Below are 22102 nucleotides of genomic sequence, written 5' to 3' on the forward strand. Positions count from 1 at the left end.
GCTGAAGAAAGAAGCTCCTTCCTTCCACGACCAAATAAAATGATCCCTTAGGGTATTTATAGTCCTCACGGCCCAAAGGCATCGCTTGGCTCTCTACCGCAAGCCCGGCTCCGTGTTGCTATATTAAACAACGCGAAGACGTAATTACGGGGTACTCAAGCCAGTGTCTGCAGACAAAACCTGCCAGGAGTGAGGAGGCATTTGCCTTCACACGGAGACAAGAGCCTGGATTATTCCCCCCCTGCAGCCCTGCATGTGGAGGGGCTGATGCTGCCAGGCCAAAAACTCCTGGTGCCTTTGATTGTGCAGTTTTCTTGCACCTTCCTCTCCTCGCCTGCGAGTTTCTGCCCTCCGAGTGCTTCTTACTGGCCTTGGGCTGGCAGCTACTCCTCGCAGCAGGGCGGCAAAAGGGAAATGTGCCCCCCTCGTGGTTTAATCCAGCTGGGCCCTGCGGGGATGCAAGCACCAAGCAGCCAAGCTCCATCCCCAGGCACAAAAAGCCCCAGGACACCTGCCCAAGTAGCTACGAAGGGGTGAAGGTACGAAGAAAGAAAAAGCTCCTCGGGGCGCATGAGCTCTGGCAGGAAACTTTAGAGAAACTCTGGGGGAGAGATAAATCACGGGGATGATGAATCGCCCACTGGCCTCCCAGCCTCCTTTCCAATCCCACTGTCCTTAGGAGGGTTTCCTCGGAGCCGAGCACAAAATCCTCCTGTAAATGCTTCTTCGGGGTGAGGAAGCCAGGCACACAACCCCCAGGCAGGCTGAGCATCAGCAGAGCTGACAGCGAGGCAAGTCGCTCACCTGCTCCTTCCTTCCCAGGCCAGCCTCCTGTTCCTGCAGCCTGTTGGTTTGTCCCTTGTTGAACGTCACTGAAAAAAGCTGAGAATTTGCTGGCAGAAACCAACGTGAGAGGTAGGAGCCCTTGTCCCAGCCCAGCACAGCCAGGCCAGCCCCAGAAGGGCAGAAAAGCAAAGTTTTGCCCATTTCCAGCTCAAAGCAACCAAGTCTTGTACACTGCCCAGCCAAAGCCAAGAGCCCCTCTGCAACACTCGCCCTGCAAACCTCCTGCCGAGCTCATTTGCTCCGAGAGTCTACAATAAAACGGTGACTTTCAAGGTTTGGCACTTTGATTCTGCAAAGAATGGGACAAAAATCTTTCAGGGGGACGATGAGACACCGGGATGCCCCCTGCGCCCTCCCACCACTCACACCCAGCCTGCAGCTTGGCCCAGTCCTGCTCGTGGATTTCAGCTCGGAGCCCTGTTGCCCTTCCACGTCCCCTGTGCCAGGCAGCGTCTCCTGACTGCCAGATTTCCCCCACTTTTCCTCCCTGGCCGGGCGCGGAGGGGACCTCTCCAAGGCAGTATCCGCAGTGCCACCTTCTGGCCTGCGACACGAATCCCAGGCACCCAGCGAGGCCCTGCTGCCAAGCCTGGTCCTTCAGCCTGTCCCCACGTTGGTCACCAGCCCTCCTGGCCACACGGAAAATCGTGTTGGGCGATGGGCTTCACTGCACAACGGCCACCCCGGTGCCGGTCACCGGGCTGAAGAGCTCGGGGCACTCAGCCCTTGGGTTGTGCCCCACACCAGCACCACGCCGTGGCTGCTCCGCTCCTCCCCGTGGCACGGCCAAGTGCCACCACCCTTTTCTCCAGCTCGGGAATCCCCGCGCTGCTTTCCTCCCCAGGAAGATGTATAAGCGCAGGAGAAACCGCCAATTCCCGCTGCTTTTTCTTGGCCTGGCGTCCCAGAGCTAGAAATAGGCTGCTGCTCTCGCTGCCAGCAGCAGCGTGTGATGTATGCTCTCGGATCAGATCGCTGCAGCCCAAAACCAGCAGCTCTGCAGCCCTTTTCAGTGCCCGAGGCTCTCACCTGCCCTGCAGCAGCTCCTCAGCTGCCCTGGGCGTACCAGCAGGTGCATTTCCATCAGGGATGATCTCAGATCCCTATCCCGAAGCACAAAGACGAAGGGCTCCAAAGGAGGGGGGAAAACACGTCGCCAGGAGCCTTTACGTTGCCCGCTGGACTTCTGTATTCCTTCTCCACGACGTTATTTACAGCCATACTAAAAAATTAAGTGCTTCATGGAGCTTCTCTGTGGGTTTTGGCCGCGTGGAACAAATGTGATTTCCTGATGCTTGTATCAGGTTGGCAGCGTGTCAGCGATTTCAATGCATCTCTCTAAATAAGGACTTAATGCTCATTTATTATAGGCCCCATTATACCACTCTCAGCGGCTAAAAGGGCCTGGGTTTTTGGCAGAGATGTCCTTTACACCCACCTTATGTCCTTTTGACTGCCTTCTGATCTGATCTAAAAGAAAGAGGCAGTGTGTTGCACAGCTCCAGCTTGCATCCTGGAAGCCAGACGTTTTCCACTGCCCCTGGCTTTGGCCAACTGGGAAGACATTTCAAACCAAGAGCCCAGCCTCCATCAATACACTCATTTTTCGCTTCCTTGCGTCTTACCAAGCCCCTTATAAAGCTGTATCAGCAGGGGAAAACAGTGTGGCAAAATCCTTGCCCGCTTTGTCCCTCCTCTTCTGCTCCTTCTCTATTAAAGAGGCAGGGGTGATGCGTTCCTCACCGTTTATTCCTCAGGCTCTAAGCTCTCGGAGACAGGGATCGCCTCCTGCACGCATGGACCATGCCTGGCACAGAGGACTCTGATCTTGGCTGGCCACTACAGGAACACACAATAATATTTGGACGAGGAGAGTTTACACATGTGGGAAGTCCCACTGGCTTCTAGAATAAGTCTCCCGACTTAGCCTGGGAACTGCGATTGGGAGATGTAATCATAACAAAACACAGCCTTTATCTCCCAGCGGGAACTCTTCCAACTTCCATTTTTCTTAAACCTTATCCATCCCTTCGTAAAATATACGTCTTTAAAAAAAAAAATGAAGGACTTTCCAACTGAACTCACATTTCCAAATATGATTTTTAAATTAATGCAGAGTTTTGGGGAGAAATTGGCCAAATTCCAATCGAGCTATCAGCACGGCAATTAAAGTGATTTTTCCATCCGAATATATCCCTGACATGGAAAGAAATTACACTATCACTGCATAAAGCTGTTCTGATAGATCAGTTCCCTCACCGAGCATATTTTATACTCATCAAAACTATTTATACATCCTCACATATCAAAGCTATTCTCGGAATGTCGAGTCTGAATAATATTAGCCATTCTTGAAAGCACAAACACACGCGGTACCCTCGCTAACGCAGAGCATAGATCCGTAAGAAGAAACAGATTCCCTCTTCTTGCCTGCTGGGGTGCACGCCTGCACGGATCACACATCCCAGTGCAACCCAAGATTCTACTGAGCTTAATTAAACAGCAAGAAAAGAAAGTGGTTTCGGTCTCTTTTTAAGCAACTATGCGCTAAATGTGCACCATATCAAAACTCCTTAGCACACACTCTATGAGATTTTGTAAAATCCAGCTTAAGGGAATTAGGCACTCGGATCTAATTGAATTTCAGGGCGATACAGACACCTAAATCCTCGAAGCTCCTTTGGAAACTCCTGTCTTATCCAATACATGGTTCCCTTTCAGCTGAGAAATACCTTAGTAATGGTACACTTAACACTCAACAGCCATTTGACCTATTTTACTAATGTGTTTGGGAAGGAGGTTAATTAACGGTGGATAGCTATATCCTTAAGCTTAATTTTTCCAACAACCCTGCTCATAAAAGGAAAAATTGAGTACATATTAAAGGAAGCAAGCAATTAAGTTGCACAAATAGTGAGCTCATTGAACTGCAGCTGACTTCTATCATGTCAAAGAACAACTAAACACAGAAGCAATGAAAAGATTGTTGCCACGACCACCACTGAGAACTGCCTGGCAATAAAGATGAATAACTTCCTACTTGAAGATTACTGATTAAAGCTCTCAGAAACCAAAAGGTTAGACATAGGCATATCTGTAGCAAAATATTTTAATGCATGTTTGGCAGATTCCGTAACGTATTTACAGTGGATTTAAAGCAAAGATTTATACATCCCCAGTAAACTCTGTTTTGAGCAGCCTTTAAAATCACTGCAGCTCCAAACATCAAAAGTACAGGGGGAACCGGCTCCTTCTGATGCCTCAGTGATGGAGCTACCCCTACTGTTTCCTAAATACAGAGGTGGGGAAAAGGAAAGGCGAATATTCATAGGCCTGAGCGCAGCGTGGGAGGGCACTGGGCTTCGCTGGATGAACGGCGTCCACAAAACGCCTGCTCAGCACCAGCTGGGGCAGAATTTCTCATCATCCCTAGGTAGAGGGAGACGTGCAGATGTACAGCCCTACAGCCAATCTGTGACTTAAAACAGCAAAATCGCATCTAGGGCCTCTCGGCCCTTGATCTAGCATGACCTGAGGAGTTAAGGTCTGGTGTCGGGCACGGTTTACTGAACCAGGTGGGACATTGCTGGGGGAGAGGGGAAACGGAGCCCTGGGCACCTGCTTGGCACGGCGCTGCGCCCCTGGGCGTGCAGGCAGACGGACAGACAGACAGCCTTACACACAGACAGCCACACAGCAGCCTCAGCTGGTTGATTCGGTTGCCTTGCAGCAGATCTCACCGCTGTGTATGTCAAAAAACACCATCACTGAGGAGGGGTCAGCCTGGACAGTGCAGGGGCATGGTGGAGCTCATCACTTAACCCCCTGTTGAGAGCAGTGAGCAGGACTGGAGGAGGAACTCTGCCTGGGGATATCTGCTTCCTAAAGCTCTCCATAGCCAGCGAGGTCCTTTTGGACAGCCAGTACAACGTGATGGCCATTACAATGACCAAGCAAACAAACGCAGGCCAAATAATCAGCTGTAGGGGATGCAGCGAGCTAGTGTTTCGCATGGTGTGTTTGCCCAGCAGCAGCAGAGCCCAAAGCCAAAAGATAAGAGACCCCCGTGGAGATGCAACTGGTGCTGGGGAAAGTTCTGCTCCACAGCACGTGGAGGTACAGTTAACCAAGAACAGCAGGGAGCGTCCCTATTTCCCCCTTATCCATACCAACAAAATCAGCAACTCGGGAAGAAAAATTCCCTGAGCGCTGTTGCGGAGCCATTTTTTTCTATTTCTTGTTATGTTTCCTTGGGATGTTTCCCCAGGAAGAACTACTGGTTGCTTTAAAAGGATTTTTGTTTTTAATGCTGGTATTGCACAGCGCGTTCCTGTGTGCCTCTACCTAAAAGCTGAGCTGTGTGCCTCTGCCTCACCTGGCTCCCCAAGGCTAAAATAACCCAAACTGAGCGCCCCGCCACTGTGACAGTTGTTCTGTTAGCAGCACATCAGCAACCCTACCATCTGGGAAGTTCTAAATGAAAAAGGGAAATGCTGGCTGCTGCAGGAGAGACTGCTTGGGATGAGTATCTCTGTGCCAGAGGAGCTGCTCTGGGACATGCCCATGGAGTCGGAGCTGCACAGCATGCAGTTCCTCCTCCTCCTCCACGATGCGACTTGTGGCAATGCTTTTGGGATTTCCAGCCCTTAAAAGTTTTACAAGGGAGCGCAGGGCATGTGCTAGGAAATCCAGACTTAACAAAGTGTGCTTTTCCTGGTGACATCTCATAGAACCAGAGAGGCAAACTGTGACGACCTCCTCTTCCCACAGATCGAGACTCCCTGTGCCACAGCCTGAAAGCCACTGGCCTAAATAGATGTGTACAGACAAGAGAAAGACACTGAACAAAGCTGTCGTGCCCCGGTGGTGGAATCAGGGCAATGAACTATGCAGAAATGTAGGGAAAAGAACTGGAAAGGCACTTTGGCTGGGAACAGAGAGTGAGAACATTCAGGCAGAAGAGTCAGGAAAATTTTATTCAGATAAATTCTGATTATTTGCAGCCTCTGAGCAAATATCAGGCACCTGCAAATGCAATAGAGCAAAAATCTACAAAGCAGAAAGCAACTTCATCCAGTGTCCAGGGAACAACTGGCTTGGCCTAGCAAGAGGCACTTCATTTTAGGTAGGCCAGGTTGAGAGGCTATTTGCAGTTCCATGACAAATGACATTAACCATGATTATTGCTCTCAGCCCTCACTGTAAAATACTTCTGTGCACTAATGACACGAATTTGAAGCCAATGATTTTAAACATCGGATCCAAACAAACAGAAAGAAATGTTCAAGCCACAATTAGCCCGTTGGCTTTTAAGTGCTTGACCTTTATTTCTCTCACGCACACCTCCCCCTTCTAACTCCTTGAAGTCAACTGGCATCTTCTCCTGAGTTAGGGGCTTTTGGTAATGCCCTCAGGGCAAATATCTTATTACTTCCAATCCCTGTACGATGATGGAAGCAAGGCCTGCTCTTGTAGTTCTGCTCAATGTAACTTTAAAAAAAAGAACTTGGAATAAGACCTCCATTTCCACCTACTTGCTCCGCTGCCTTGTGTCTCTCTGCCCTTGAAAAAAATTCTGAATCCGTGTTCCCTGCAGTGAATCACATGAGGAAGTAAAAATCTTAATTGTAACATACAAGTAAAACAGCAAGACATGACTTCATTACAGTGGAGATAAAAGGGCAAGGGATTACAGGCATTTTCACCTCATCTTAATGTATGGGGTTTCTTGGGATTGATACAAACACATGTGAGTGCAGGGAAGAATTATTTTTTTTATGCTTTTATCTGCTTCAGGCTCTTTTAGGGCCTTTCCCTGCCTAGATCCCTCAGCTGGAGCCCGGAGATTCAGGAAGTGGAGCACATCAGTAACACAAAGCACAGAAGTGTAATGGCATCTTGACCCAGCCCAGGCAAGGTTTGCACATCCAATGTGCCCACTTACCTCTACCAAGGTAACAACAAGCATTTAACCAGCCAAGGAGCGTCTCGTTAGCACGAAGGTGAGACAGGGAAACATGAAAGGGAGGCAAGATAAAAGGGCAGCAGTGGGAAATAGGTGAACTTTAATTATCTTAGTAGCAGGAGAAAGAAACCCAAGTGATTTGCTGTGCAACTCACTGATGAGCACGTGCTGTACATCCCCATCTCTGTCCAATGCAGACACCTGAGGATAGTCGTGCCACTGTCCTTCCTGGCCCAAACTACAGGCTTCCCTGTGTATAAGTTCAGAAATACCCAATATTGGCCAACATGCCGCATGTTAGAGACACAGAACACCTCAATTGTCCACCACTACCCTTATGATCTATGAATCTTCCCTATGTTTATAGGAAGGAAGCAGTTTTTCAATAGTTAAGGCTTTCTCTGATAAGGCTAATTTACAGCCTCTCATTACCAAACACACTAACTTGTTTTTAAAATATTCTGCTGTGCAGTTAGCATCTGCAATCACTGGCCAGTGGGGTATTTTGGACTAAATAAAGGCTGACTTATACACAGCACTTCCGATCTGTGAATGTTTAAAAAAGCAAATAGCCATGGTGTGTTGCAAAGCTTCTGAATTTTCTATTTCAGAAATAGCTTAGCAGAGAAACTTCAAATATCCTTAAACTTCTGGGTTTTTCTTTTCAGAATATTTAGGCTTATGTCTTCAGATGATTCATATCTTTTAAATCTATTCCTATTTGTCAATACATTAAACTGTATTTGTCTATGTGGCACTCAACAACTCATTATGTTTTTCCAAGAGTATCGGAGCAAACTGATTCCCTGAGACACACCTACTGTGACAAGAGGAGCTGGGAGGAAACAAAAGGCTTTCATGCACACTCACAGAGACAAGCATATGCCCGGTTCTTCTGGGAAAATTCACGACATCTCAGACATATGGATATGGATACTTTTCGTTTTCAGCGTTGTAAGTGCATGAATAGCCACTTTTGTGTGGAACTTTCTGAATGACAAATGTTTTACCAATAAAGAGGGAAGGCAGGAAAACCAATAAGGCCAACTGAAGCATGCTTCCAAACCAGGTTTTCATGCTCCTTAAACCACATAGGAGTTCAGGTGTGCTCGTGTAGGCTCAGCTCCTCATATCGTACTAGTTAGACAGGGTTGCGAAATCTACTTTGAACAGCTAAAAATTCAAGAGAGAACCATAAAAAAGTTTCATTCAAGTAAATGAAAGGAAAAATACCACGTACTGCTTTGGCTGAGTGTGTTGACATGAACAGCACTTCTGGAGATCCTGCATGACGATGGAAGCTCCGCAAAGCCAGACAAGGACAGATCCCAGGCACTTTGAATTTAGCAACAGGTTATTATTCGTGCTGAAGTTTCAGCTAAAGCTGCCAGCCAAGGATCAGGGTCCTAGGGCTAAGGTGCAAACTACTGCATCCATCACAACACTACAACAAATCGATGAAAGAAAGAAAGATGAAGAGAGGTCTCTTAGGTGCTCAGTATCCAGCTGATGACAAAGCCAGACCAAAGGCCATAGGAGTGGCTTTTGTGGTAATTCCATAGGAGGCTTTAATCAATGGCATCTGCAGAGGTGACACAAGTGAATTACATTTATTTAATCGCTGAAAAGCCTAATTCCGTGCTGAGATAACGTGGCACGACTGGTTGCTGAGCAGACAAGACTTCTATAAGAACGAGAAGGTATTTTGCGGGGCCAGAAGACTTTCTGCTGCAAAGCTCTTATCTTACCTAAAACAGAGCTTTGAGTAAAAGATAACAAATCTTTGATAAAAGATTTGAATTTCTGCTTAAGACCCAAACTCAATCTTATTTATTTCCATGTAAAAGACCTTATATCATGAGAAAGAAAAGGGAAAACGAATACAGCATAGCGTATGGGAAGAAAATCATACCCTCTTCCAAATTGCATCTGACTCTTCGGCACTGGAAAACTCAGCAGCAGCAGTTGTGCTTACTGAGCAAGACCAATATCCAGCTAGCTCAGGTAGAGTCTGCAACAGCAGATGCAATTTTTTTAGACGGAATTTAAACCATTTTTCTATAATCATTCACCACATCAACATTCCTGGCAAACAAAGGCCATCAATGCTCCCCTTCCTTGCCAGCTCGCCCTTGGAGGGGGATGAGAGAAGGGACAGCTCTCGGCGCGGGTGCTTCTCACCTCCAGGAAAACAGAATGGAAAGAAATACACAGTATCTGCTTGTCACACTAGAAATTGCAAGGGGAAAAAAGTCAAACTCATGGGATTACTGAAAAGTACCTCTTTTTGGTAGAGGCATTAGTCCTGGGCTCATTATGAGGAACTATGAACTCAGTTTGACCACTGTGTTGGCGGGAGTTTCTGCAGGAATGGGGGGAGCTGAAGGGGGAAAAGGATATTAAATATACAGGATTATGATAATAAACAATAAAGCTATTTTAATGCTATTCTAGGATGTTTTTTTAAGCAATTTTAAAATTCATATGAAAAATACATGCATAGAAGGAATTTAGGGTTAGGTTTCTTCGTTCTCCACCCCCCGCCTGCAGCTACTCGGTTTCTCCTGGGCCGCAGCGTTTGCCGAGCACTGTTAGCTGTGAGCAGTTTATCTCCATAGCTGTTTTGCTGGTTTGTTTGTGTTTAGCTAAAGTTTTGATCCTTTCTGGTTAGCGTCTTTCACTGGTAATTACAGGCAGTGTACCGTGAAAAGGTTAGTTTGGTCAGTGGAGCAGAGGGTTGGGCGGGGGGAGAGGGTTAGGAGAGTTTATCGAATGATCAGAGATGCCTTGTTGGCGCTCATCCTTTGTAAACAATAAGAAATGTCAGCGGTGCTGGTTGCTGTCACTGCTGACAGTATAAAGAGCAGAGAGCGCAGCATTCTTTTGGAAAGCTGGTTTACTGGGAGAGGAAACAAGGCTACGGGATGAAGGCACTTGGTGGATATCCGAGTACCTTGGGAAAAGAGAGGAGTTTGGGCTTCTCACTCAGCAACCTAATGAAAACTAGACAAATAGTCTTGCATTTAATATATAGTTTCCAGCAATTCATGCTTCTTTTGTTAGGAACAATTCCAGTCTGTATTGGAAAGAGACAGTTAAATATAAAGAAATCATTTCACATTGACAAGCAAGTTTCAAATTAAGAAGCCAAAGGAAGTTTATGAAAGAAAAGAGAGCTGCATTCAAACAGGTACATTTCCACTGCCCGGCCTCGCGTTCCTTCAATTTTGTAACAAAAAGAGAAAAAAAATCTGATGCCTGAACAAATACTCAAATGAAAATCTGGAAAACTAAATAAGCCATCTGAGACTGAAACGCCGCGATACAAACAGCTACAAGTAAAGCAGAAACTTTTAAACGTCTGTGAAAAAGGAACTGCAGGAGAAAATAGGACCAACGTGAACCAATTTCCAAACACAAAGCTATACCTGCAGGCAAACATTTATCTAAAGGAACAGAATGTTCCGCTATTTAGGATCTCATAAGAAAACATGTCCTGCAAAAACACAGAGACATTTCCAGGATTCAGCCGGATCAGTAAATCCAATCTGTGTTATGCAGCATTTCTAATACAGCTGATATGCTAAAGAAAAGAAAAAAAAAGGCAGATTTCCTCCAACAAAACCAATTACACGTGTTGAGCTGTAATAAACAACCTACTGTCAAAACAGCATTATTTAAAACAACTGACAACACTCTGTATTCGCTGCTGGTTTGACACACAAAGTACTGGATGGATTCGGAGAGTTATCAGTCTATCAGTCACCCTGGGAGATTTATTGCACTCGAGTCAAATAAAACTCAGGGAACTGTTTAACTCTTGATCTTCTAGCCTCTGCAGAAGGAAAAGGAGAATGAAAGCAGTCTGGGAAAACACAAAGACTCTCTGAAGCAGAACTTTTGCTGGTGTTAATTGTCACAGCTCCATTGCGTCCTACTCCTAAATCCATCTGTCCATAGAGATGGCACTGCCACATGGCAAATACACTCGTATACCCCAAACAGACAGACATTTAGAGAAACGGAGAGAATATTTTCAAAAGCTCAGTTATTCTAAAACCCAAACTTGGGAAAACGGTGCCAGAAAGGCACCTTCCTCTGAAAATCCCTTTCAGGTGCCCTAAACATCAGTGTTGTTGTGTTTCACATTCACATGTTCCACTGTGAAAATGTGTTTCTCTTTGTTCCCTGGGAAAATGAAGTTTGAATACTGGTACAGGCCACTGGAACAGAGCCCCAAAGACCCCAGGAGCCTGGAACTTTCCCCTTTATTCAGACACGCTGCTGAAAATCACAATGGTAAGTGTGCACGTCAGCGCAGACATGGATGAGGCCTCTGTGCTTCTACCTACCCTGTTTTAGACAACTGAAGGCAGCGAGAATGCCATGAACTTCCCTGGGCACAGGGACAAGCCCACACCTCTCAGAGCTTAAACCTCCTTTCTTTCCTGGGAAATCCTACAGCCAGTGAACTCACCAGGAGCTTCACCTAAAAAACTTAACTCCTTTTAGATTTTTTATTTCTCAACGATAATCTCAAAACAAAGCAAGCGTTATCAGTGACCTAGCACTGCATAAGGGTAAGCAGAACTCCTAAAATATTTCTTTTCCCTTTCTTTTCTTGTTCGCTTTTAATTGCGAAGTAACAAAAGGGACTCTCACTGTTTGGATCACTTTCATGAAGAGCAGTAAACCCACAGACCCGGTCTTAAGGAACAATTGTTCCTGATCTGCTTTCTAAAGCTAACGAATAGTAAAAATAAAATAAAATAAAAAAGATTTGCCTGTCATGGGAGTTGGTCAATAAAATGCAACAGTGTTTATTACAACATTTAAGGTCTGTGATTAAGAACACCAAAAGGCCTAAACTAGAAAGGGTTTTAGCCTGTAATTTCCCTACAGTCCTGGCCTGTACTTCCTTATGAGCTAGCTCAGCAGGGCTTTTCTTCCATGTCCATCATCAGCTTGTAATTATTGCCATTCTCAAAGCTATGCCAGATGGGCTCTTTAGAAACCGGCATGCAGCTTGTTTATGAGAGAGCGAGCTGTAATATTACTCTACACAGAGACCTATCTGGTCCTAGTCAAAGAGCCATCGTGTTCCCCCCTCCCCATCCCTCCTCACTCTCCCTGCTTCCCTACACAAACCTCTCGGTTTCAGCCTGCTGCCCCCTGCGACTGGGGACAGCACGGGCGAGACTGTAACCCAGCACGGGGAGGCTGCTCGCTGTCCCTCACCCTATTTATTTCTCTATTTATTTCTTATTTCTCTATTTATTTCTTATTTCTCTATTTATTTCCCTATTTATTTCTCTGTATTGAAACGGTGCAAACCAGACACTCAGCGAAGACACCGGCTTCGGGGCTTTTTCCTGCTTTCTCCCACTGCCTTCCTCCTCTCTTCACTTTCCTTCCTTCCTCCAAGCAAGCACTGGAGTTTAGGGACAGGATCTCCCCTCGCTGCGCCTAGCGGAGAGGATAAACATTCGTGGCGAGGTTGAGGTTAAGCAGCCGTGCACGGCAAGGCAGGGAATGGCGCGAGCGAATAACCCGGAGTTCATCTTGTTCTAGGCGGTCAGCGTTAGATATCTTGGAAGGCCAGGACAGTGCTTCTATCAGTAGTTAATGAGGCAGGACTTGCAACAGATAGCCACTTTGAGCTTACAAAAGCTTTCAGATGGCTCTGTTTACTTTGATCCATTTCAGTTCATCCGAGCCTTTTTTCTTTTCCTTTTTTTTTTTTTTAAAACCTTCCCCCTCCCCACAGCCACCCCAGATAAACTGCCTTCCCCCTCTCCCCCCCGACTCCTACCTCCAACAATAGTATCATTTACCGACTTTTATACTTCACAAGTTTGAAGATCTTTAGTCAAGTTCTGCTACAATGGCATACAGAAAAAAAAAACATGGCTCTTGAGAGCACCACCATAAAGAGCGCGGGAGGGGAATCTGGCTGCAGAAACGTAATTAAAAAATCCGACTGCCGAAAGATAAATGAAAGGAAAGGGGGGGGTGGGGGTGGGAATAACAGGAAAGGCTGCATTTTCAGGAGAGATTTAAAGTTATTTGTTCCTGATTGGGGGAACTGCTCATTCTTTTATCCCTTGTTATTTTATCCATGTGATGCCAAAAGAACTTTCTTTGTTAAAATGTTCTCAGAACGGATAAAACTAATTTGCTGGAATGTGAAATAATCCAGAAAGTAAGAGGACTGTGCCTAATGTTCACAGACGGAGAATGCCAAATTAACCGGCCACGGTTTCCAGTCCCTGGGGCACAGGGCTGGAATTTAAAGCTTCCGAAGAGAGCCCTGGTGCTAATGGATTTGCATGAAACTTGGCATGCTAATGGAGATTGTCTCTTGTAATGAGCTTTTAATTAGGTCTGCTTGGTGCTTGACCTTCTTGTAATATGGGGCCACTCCTCAGATGACAGCATTTCAAACCCACAGGTGTGGAGAAACCGTGCTTGTAAACACGCAGGGCTTTACCCAGCATTCTTCAAATCCGGACACTTATTTCCCTCCAGTTGCCTGCCTCTTCATCACTTATTATTCTTTCCCTCCCGTGAACATCCTTGCTTCCTTGATTATTATTTTGAAAGAGATTTCATGTCATTTGTTTTCGTTTTCTTGTCTATTTCAAGATCATGTTCCCAACCAGTGGGAAAACAAAAAAAAAAAAACAGCAACAGGAACCTGATGGAAGCATACATGGGCAGCCCCAGCGTGGCATGGGTTTGGGTTACAGGCTCTGAGAGCTGTGATTCCCACTGTCCTTTCAGAAAATGAATGTGGGGACAAACTCCTCTGCTGAACAGGCAGCCAAAACAGCTATCTCTGGACATACACGCATCAGCCCAACTGCTGAGGGCTGTTTGACATTCTGAACAGCTCTGAACACAAGTAGCTGTACTTGTGGCACATGTATTTTATATGTAGTATGTGCTTTATGCGTGTCCTTGTAGTATAAGTTATACCATAAACAGTTTCTTACCCCTCACCGTGGCTGTCTGAAATCATCACTTCTGCCTTCCATGCTTACCGGCTGCCCTCCAAACGCTGCCAAATGCGGTAACAGACTGGAAGGCAGCGCCTTGGGGAGCTGTGTGCATCCCTTCGCACAGAACCGAATTCTCACAGTGCAGGCTAGCAGTCACCATGCTTTCCCAAATGCTCCAGCTCCTCTCACAGGCTTTAAAAAGAGAAAAATCTCTGAAAGGAAAGAAGTTGGGTGTGAACCATATCAATATGTCATTAAAGAGCAATGGATACCAGTAAAAAATGTAAATCATTCTTCTGGAGCAGCCTTTTCTGCCGATTCTGCCTTTTAGGAATATAATTACCAGTCGACATCAGAGGATACATATTCATAGATTCATAGAGCATGAGGCCAGAAGAAACTATTAGATCATCTCGTGTGATTTCCTATGTATCACAGGTCATTAACTTTCACAGGGTTACCCCTGTGCTGAACCCAATAATTTGTATTTGACCAGTGTCACTTGTGGCTGGCCGGCACGTACCTTTTACAAAGGCAGCAAAACACAGAGAACCTGTCAGTTCTTTAGCTCCCATCTTTGGGTTGTTTTAATGATTAAGTTCCCCTTTCATTAGAGAGTCTCATTTGCAGTTCAAACAACTCCGTATTTGGCTTCTAGCTAGCAAGTCTCATTATGTATTTCTTTAATAAATTAGAAATACCACCTCATGAAGTATTTCATACCTGTGAAAGCACTTCTTTGAGACCTATCCACCTTCTTTTCACAAAATCTAATTGAAATTAGGAAGTCTTTCCCCATAAGGCATACATTAAGCAAGGACTGCAGAGCTACTGTCCCAGCAATGAAAGTGAAAAGGCTCCCAGAAACAAAATCTATCGAGCTCCACAATGGAGAAAGCTCACTAAGGTCACTTTAGATATCTACATTGGTGATATCCACCTTTGAGCTTGTCAGGAAAACAAATGAAATAGGCAATTTAGGAAATAAATTATCTGAGCTGTTTCAAGCAATCATTACGGGAAGAAACTGATACGTCGTAATTCTCTTTGCTCGTTATTTGTGATGCTAGATAAGTAGCTCAGGTGTGGACAACTCGCTGTTAACATCTGTATGTGGCCCTGCTGTATTTACATCCGAGTGAAAAAAAACATCCCTTCATGCAGAAGCTAATTCACATGAACCTGAAATTGAATAAAAACAGCTTTTCTCTTTAAACTTTACACACAAAAGTAGGAAAAACTTAATTGCCTTCATAAATACCGTGGCTCTATCCAAAATAACCCTCAAAACCTTATATTGCCAAGGTTTGAAGCTTCCCTTTTCTTTCTGGAGCAAAGACTTCAGATGGAAAATCTGAAAATGAACGTTTCAGTCGAAGCAAAATTCAGACAAAAACTCTTGGCAAAGCTTTGGATGAAGATAAAGGGCAAGGATAAGACAAGTTTGTCTTTGTGCAACGAGTCGCGGGACGATCAGCTGTCAAGGCCTACAACTCATTCAGTCCTTCTCACAGATGGTTTTACAATTAAGAAAAGTGACTTGAGTGTCAAGTGGGAAAAGGAGTACTCCCCCAAGATTCATCCATTAGCTCTGTCAGCAATACCCCAAGCCTCCACATCAGAGCAGGTTCCTTGACTGTTGACAAGACAATAAAGAATGACTATTTACCATATGGTAATTGTAGTTCAAGATGTGTTGTCCACATGGATTCTCCTTCTGCATCTCGTGTATCCATACAGAGTTGAGGTCTGTCGGATAGCAGTGCCTACAGAAACATCTTTATGGCTGGATCCGAGTTCCTTGTCTCCTCAGATAACCTATCACAACCACAAAATAGGTGGTGAATGCCCCAGGGCTGTGAGAAGGTCAAAGAGAAAAACCCATCCTAGAAGCCTAGGGATATATCCTTACAAAGCACTCGAGGTACTTTCTGTAAAGTAAATGAATGAGATGATGAAAGAAAATACTTTGCCACCAACTCTGTAATGAGGTATTAGGGAGGAGTGTTGAAAAGACATGGGAAGTTGTTGAGATACTCAAAAGATATTCAAACCCCAGATGGGGAGGGTAAATCTTTTTTTTTTGGTGGGAGGGAGGGAGGGGTGCATGGTGGTGGTAGAAATAGCAGGAATATTAATTTAAGAAAATAAAACAAAACTCCAAGGGCATCTCCTCCAGATCTGTAAGTTATACAAGAACCTGCAGTGTGACTGTAGATGAACAAGTGCAGAGAGCTGAGAGAAGGCTCTGGGAGATTTTGTGTCTAGCACATTGCTAAGAGCAACAGTCACGCTACAAGTCAGCTTCTTCTTCTTCCAGAGATTATAAATCACAAACATACTCCTCTGCATGCTCCCATGTGTTACAATGGTTGTTAAACTTCCTTCTCAAGACAGCAGCAGCTTGGATGTTTTGATGATGATATATGTGTGAATGTATTCACAGTGACAAATGATCAAAATTAGAATTTTCTTACAGAATTTTTCTCCTCAGATGGCCTAAGCCCTCCTGGTAAAACCAGCCACAAAGTTCCCTGTTCGTCTGGAAGCCTGATAGGTGACATCCACTCTAGATACAGAAGAAAGGCAAAATAAAGATTCTTGGTATGGAAAAGGCTTCACCTCTCATTCTCCAGTAAGCAACATTGGCAGGACCTAAATGGCATACTCCAGTTAATTAAAGTGATGTTGTCTCTTATACATCCAGCTTATAAAACTTGCTGATGTCCCTGGTACTCCAAAGTTCCAGCAAAAACAACTCAGACACTTATTACTTGAATATTTCAGGTGGAAAGTTAATAATTTGCTGGACGAGAATTGGGGATGATTCTTAATAAAATGTCTTCCTTGTAAAAAAAGCATATCGATCTGCTCCTACTGATTTTCTCTCCATCCTTACTTGTTATTGCTTAGAAGAAATTTGAAATTCCCTTCTCCAGGCCGAACCCCCCCAGCTCCCTCAGCAGAGGGGCTCCAGCCTCTGAGCATCCTCTCTATAAGGTCTGTGTAGTGTCAGAATTCAGCTCGGGTTTGGAAGGGAGCAATTCCTTTGCACTTCAGCAAGCCCTCTTTAAGCCTTTTATTGACCTTTTTACCAGAGGTGTGGAAGCACTGAGCATCCTCAAGGACCTGCCAGCTGAAACTGTACTGAGTTCACCAAAGGCTCCTTACAACCAGCAGGTATTGTCAACTGTTCTGAATCTGTTTCCTAGGTAAAGACAGTGGATGTCAGCAAGCCTGGACAGGAAATAATCTCTTTCATTTAGCTTCAAGGTGTACTGTTTTCATCTTCCCAGGTAAGGAGGCACTTGTTTAAGGAGGCTATGTTATGCACTTCAAGAACAGGCTGACTTTGCCTAACGAAGTTGGCCACTTACTGGTTAAACTGGGAAGTAAAAACAACGCAGGTGGGGATGGGAAGTCAGCTAGGTTATGCTGGTATCACATCTTCAGTGAGGAGAGCCATCATTAGGCGGATTATCGGGTTTTACAGATGAGCAAACCGGTACAGTTTTGTCTACCAAAGTCTCTCCAAATCTTCTTAGCACATCCTTGTGCATCAGGAAAATATTATTTCAGGAATATTCTCAGGGAGAGTATTCTTTTGAACTTCTTTCCGGGGTTCTCCATAGGAAGAGCAAAAAGTAAATGCTGTTTTGAATTTAAGGTCCAGAGCTGAACTGCGTCCCCAGGACAGAGATTAGACCTTGCCCTGCTAAAGTAAAACACAGGTGTGAGTGTGAATGTCAGATGTCTGTGATGTTTGAAGCACACACAGGTGAGAACGTGAGGATCATTACACTGGGCCAGAGCCTTTTCCTTTCATGATTTTCAAATCCCTGTCCTTTTCCAAGTAATGATGCTAAGGAGACACCCTGAGAGAGTAAGAACAGGGCAATTCACTTGCCTGAACACTCTTCGAGCTTACACCTCTGCTCAGCCCAGTGGATTTCATGGCTTCTTCTGTTTAGAAACACTTTACCATCTCCCCTGAAACCTATTTTTGCCATCTACACATGCTCTGACACAGCTCCAAAGATAAAAGCCCCATCTCTAGTGTCTGGTTTGAACAGACCCCCCCTTAGCTGCACAAGCCCCCCATTGCCCTGTGGCTCTTGTACTGCCACACGAACAGCTGATCCCCATCAAAGTGCCCCACATCAGCCTTCTCAGCTTTGCTGCGTTAATGAGAACCAACACCACCCCCGACATTTATCAGCCCCGGCCTTCTCTGAAGCTTTTCTAGTTCTGTTTTGTTTCCAGATGAGGGACCAGAATTGAATACCAGACTGAACGAGCAGGCAGCAAGTGCATTTATATGGTGCTGTAAGGATCTTTTCATCTCCCCTCCCTTCCTAGTAATCCATAACATACTTTTTTTTTTTCTTTTGAGTGCTGTTGAGCATTGAACTGACATTTCTGCAGAAGAAGAAAACTAGTGATCAGTGCATCTTTCTCCTGAGTAGCAAGGCTCCTCACCTAAAGCTCCTGGCTCCACACGGCAATCCTAGCACACCTTCCCCCAATTAAATCCTGCCTTACCACCAGATTCTCTCACTGCTCCTCCTCTCCTCCCCTGACCCCTTTGGATGTGCAGAATGGCACTGGTCCCAGCTCAGGACTCCCCTGATGAACTTTGCTGACCACGAGAGCTGACCATTTATTTCCTCTCTCTGTATCCTGTTGTTTTCAGCTGGCTCTTTATCCATCCAACGAGCTCCTCTGCTGTCCCATGGTCGCTACATTTCCTTAAAAGCCCTTTGTGGGAAATTTGGAGTAGAGTCTTTTAGAAAACACAAACAAATTACATCCATTGCATCAATGTTGTTCACTTTTTCATTGATTCTTCGATAAAACCTTCAAGATCTTTGTAAGATGGGACTTCCCTTTGCAGGAGCCATGTTGACTCTTCCCAAGTAGGTCATTTTTATGCAGGTGCCCATTTTTTTTTTTAATAATTTACTCATGTGAACATTTGCATTACAGTTCTGGAGTTCCCTTGCTGAAAGGCTGATGCTACGCTTGACCTCCCCTAGGCTGGAAAAGACTGCTAAAGCTGGAAGGGACAGGGCTCACACAGGTGACCGAAGGAATAGTTGGTAGCAGAGTGCCTTGGCGTCGCAGCCCAGGTGGCCAGAGCTCAGCCACACTGCTCTGGTTTAGGCCCCAGAGATCTCAATTGTCAGGACTGCTACTGCTGTCTGGGTTGTAACTGTGCTTACAAGCACTGCACAACATCCGAAACTGAAATCCCACTGCTCTACCCAGACACCGCCAGTTCACGTCCCCAGATTTTTATATTTATGTAAAATCTGAGTTGTCGTGGACTTAGATTTCATAAAAGCAGACCATTAGGACTTTGTTCAAGACAATGCAAGTAAACCAAGAAAAAAAAAAATCAAGACAAAGACAGATCCCAGGGACAAACAGTGTAGGGTCATCTACAGCATTTTGCTCTCCCCTCCATATGACTTATGACATATGACACCTCCCTGTTCCTTCCACCTCTGCCAAATCCTTTCCAGCAACCCCAGCTCCCTGCCCTGCCCATCTTCCCCATTCCTCTGCCCCATTCATCCCCAAACCTAAAGTACCTCATTCATTGCTTCAGTTCTTTCCAAACTGTTCACGGCCTCAGGGCAGATACTCCTCTTATTGGGCCCTCTGCATTATAATGGCTGACTTAACTTTCCTTTAATTCATTATGTGCCTTAGCAATGAAAGGCTCTTACCGCTATTTTACGCATGACACTCAGTCACAGAGAGGCAAAGTGACTTACTGAGGTTCACACAAAGTCTGTAACAGGGCAGAAAGCTGAACACACACCTCCCAAGTCCAAAGGAAACGCTTGTACCACGGGCCAGCCCTCCGCTCTCAGGTGGTGAGCCCCCTGTGGAAGTGGCAGTGGCACATTTCAGAGAGAAATTAATTATTCTAAATTCACATTTGTCACCTCTGCAGCACCTTGGTCCACATTCGGAGCTTTGTGCAGAGTGGTCATATCAAGGGCCCTTCAAGCACACACAAATACGTGATATGGTTTAGTGGAGGACTGTTAGTGTTAGGTCAGAGGTTGGACTCGATGATCTTGAGGTCTCTTCCAACCTAGAAATTCTGTGATTCTGTGATTCTGTGAAAATAGCAAAAATGGAGAGCCTGCAGCACCATCCTGAGACAAGCCATGTCGGTGCTCTGTAGCTCAGCTCAATGAAGGCATCCAAAGGAAATAGTGGTGCCAGCAGAGCAGGGCAGAGATGTTAGACAAAATAACTCTCAGCAGCGGGTAGCCCAGCAGCTCTGGCAGCACCAAGCTGTTTGTGCTAACGATGACAGCTGCAGAGAAGTGGGCATGCTTTTCACTTCGTGTTTCCAATCCTAGCTGCCCTTTTCTGGAGCGCTGTGGAACTGGAACGGCCCGAGGCCTTCTCTTACCCCCCCTGAAAACGGGAAGGCAGCTGCTGCACTCCACATCGTGTACCAGTGCCCTGTAAAAAGTAATGCTGTGCAGCTGGCCGTGACCAGGATGGCTTGCTCGAGCTAGAGTCGCACTCTGGGGCTGGTGTGTTTGTCCTGAGCCTGTGCAATGGAAGGAAGATGGGTCTCAGCCTCAGCACTGAGCTCCTGCTCCTGGGTGCAATGCCCGGGGAGCACTTGTCATGCAAGCATTCCCAGACAGATCAAGGAACAGCGTCAGATTTTCTTAGATTACTCACATGAACCAAAGAAGCAGGATTTGGCCTGGATACAGGAATCAGTCAGTTACCCACCACGACAATACAGTGAATAATTGAAGATGAAAGGCAGCTGTAAACAAGCAGCGGACCGGCACATTGCGCTGCTCAACAGCACTGGGGCTGAGCAGCACACGGAAAAGGAAATTCCTATCCATACGAAATGGCAGGAGAAAGTTTGATAAACAGGACGTCATTATCAAATTATGAGTCAGAGACAGTGTCATCTGCCACGCAGATGAATGTTGTCACAGTAAAGGAGGCCATGCCAGGGACTGGCCCCTCTCGCCTGGAAAAAGAGATGGGGTTGAAAGCCAGGGAGGAAGGGAAAGGGGAAAAGAGCTGTGGATAATCGGGTTTGGTGCTCCTGCTGGAGAGGACAGCAAGATAGCTGCTGCTTGCTGCTGCTGGGAAAGGGCAGCAAAAAACACCCCACTGAAGCAGCAGTGGAACTGCCAGCTCTCCAGGGACAGTAGGTATCTGCTGCTTGCCCTTACAGCCTGCCCAGCAGCAGAGCAATACCTCCTGGCATCCTGTGACGTGCTGGCCCATGGCACAAAGGGCCTGCTAAAACCCACCGTCCTGCCACGTGTGCATCTCCCAGCTGGGCAACTCGAAAGATGTGCCAGGTCCTGCACAAGGGGACACACCGGCTGGCAGGTGTTGGCGCCCTGCACCACGAATGACAAGGCCAGCACGGTGAGGCTGAGCTTTGGCTCAAAGCCTTGGCTGTGGTCACTCCTGCAGCACCCCCAAGGAGCTGAGAGAATAAAGGACGAGCCCTTCCCTGCTCACCGCTTGTTGCCTGAGGCTCTTCAGAGCCTTCTCCATCATCTGCCTTCCCTCTGCACCATCTCTCCTGTCCCCTCACCTCTGGGACAAACGAGGAGCCCGAGGCTGACAGGCTGGGAACATTTCGCATCCTGGTGCAGCTCCACTGTGGCTGATCCAGCTGAGCACACACTGCAGAGACCATTCAGTCACAACAGACTCCCCACGTTCTGTGTCTCCTCCTTTTTAAAGCATTATTCTTCAGTTTCCAAGGACAGACCAACAGCTTGTATTAACCCTACAGATATTCACCTTTAAAAATACAGTCCTTTTTTTTTTTTCTGGAGAAATTGCTTTTATGTTTATTCTAAAGTACAAAGCAGTTGTGGTTCTCGGCGTGGTTTTACAGTTTACAGTCCCACACATTTTGCAAACTGTAAAATACGGATGTTTCCCTAGTGGAAAAAACTTCACTGTAAAAAATTCATGGAGTTTCCTGTTTTCTCATGGAGCTTCACTATTTGTTCTTTAAAAAATTATCACCCCCGTGGAAGAATCTGGTAGAGCTTCATGGCAAAGAAGCCGCATTCCACAGATGTGCTAAGTGTCCCACTAAGTGCAGGCGAAAATGATAAGCTCTGTTACGAAAGCTGTAGGGTAATTCAGAAGGCCCTGTTGCTGTTTTCATTTACTGTCTGTCCGTTTATATAAGAGGTTATTTTTCACTGCAGGTTGGCTGTTTCCAACCTTGCTACGTCGAGTTTTCCACTCAGCAGAATGGGGTTAA

General features: G+C 45.8%; 1 long non-coding RNA gene across 17 annotated transcripts in view; it reads right to left on the reverse strand.

Moving 5' to 3' along the window:
* The window catches only part of LOC137856699 (uncharacterized), a 110566-nt gene that overhangs the window by 24317 nt on the left and 64147 nt on the right, over positions 1–22102 (reverse strand). Inside the window, exons 3-4 of one of the 17 annotated variants that reach the window (XR_011096706.1) lie at positions 15482–15630; positions 13855–14024 (exon numbers count right to left, since the gene is read on the reverse strand). The exons of 15 other annotated variants lie outside the window; for them this stretch is intronic. This is a non-coding gene — a long non-coding RNA (uncharacterized lncRNA). Of the gene's footprint in view, positions 1–13806; positions 14025–15481; positions 15631–22102 lie in introns of all 17 variants that reach the window. One more of the 17 variants, XR_011096704.1, reaches the window with a different exon arrangement.

Source organism: Anas acuta, chromosome 5 (assembly GCF_963932015.1).
Source record: "Anas acuta chromosome 5, bAnaAcu1.1, whole genome shotgun sequence".
Lineage (NCBI taxonomy): Eukaryota > Metazoa > Chordata > Aves > Anseriformes > Anatidae > Anas > Anas acuta.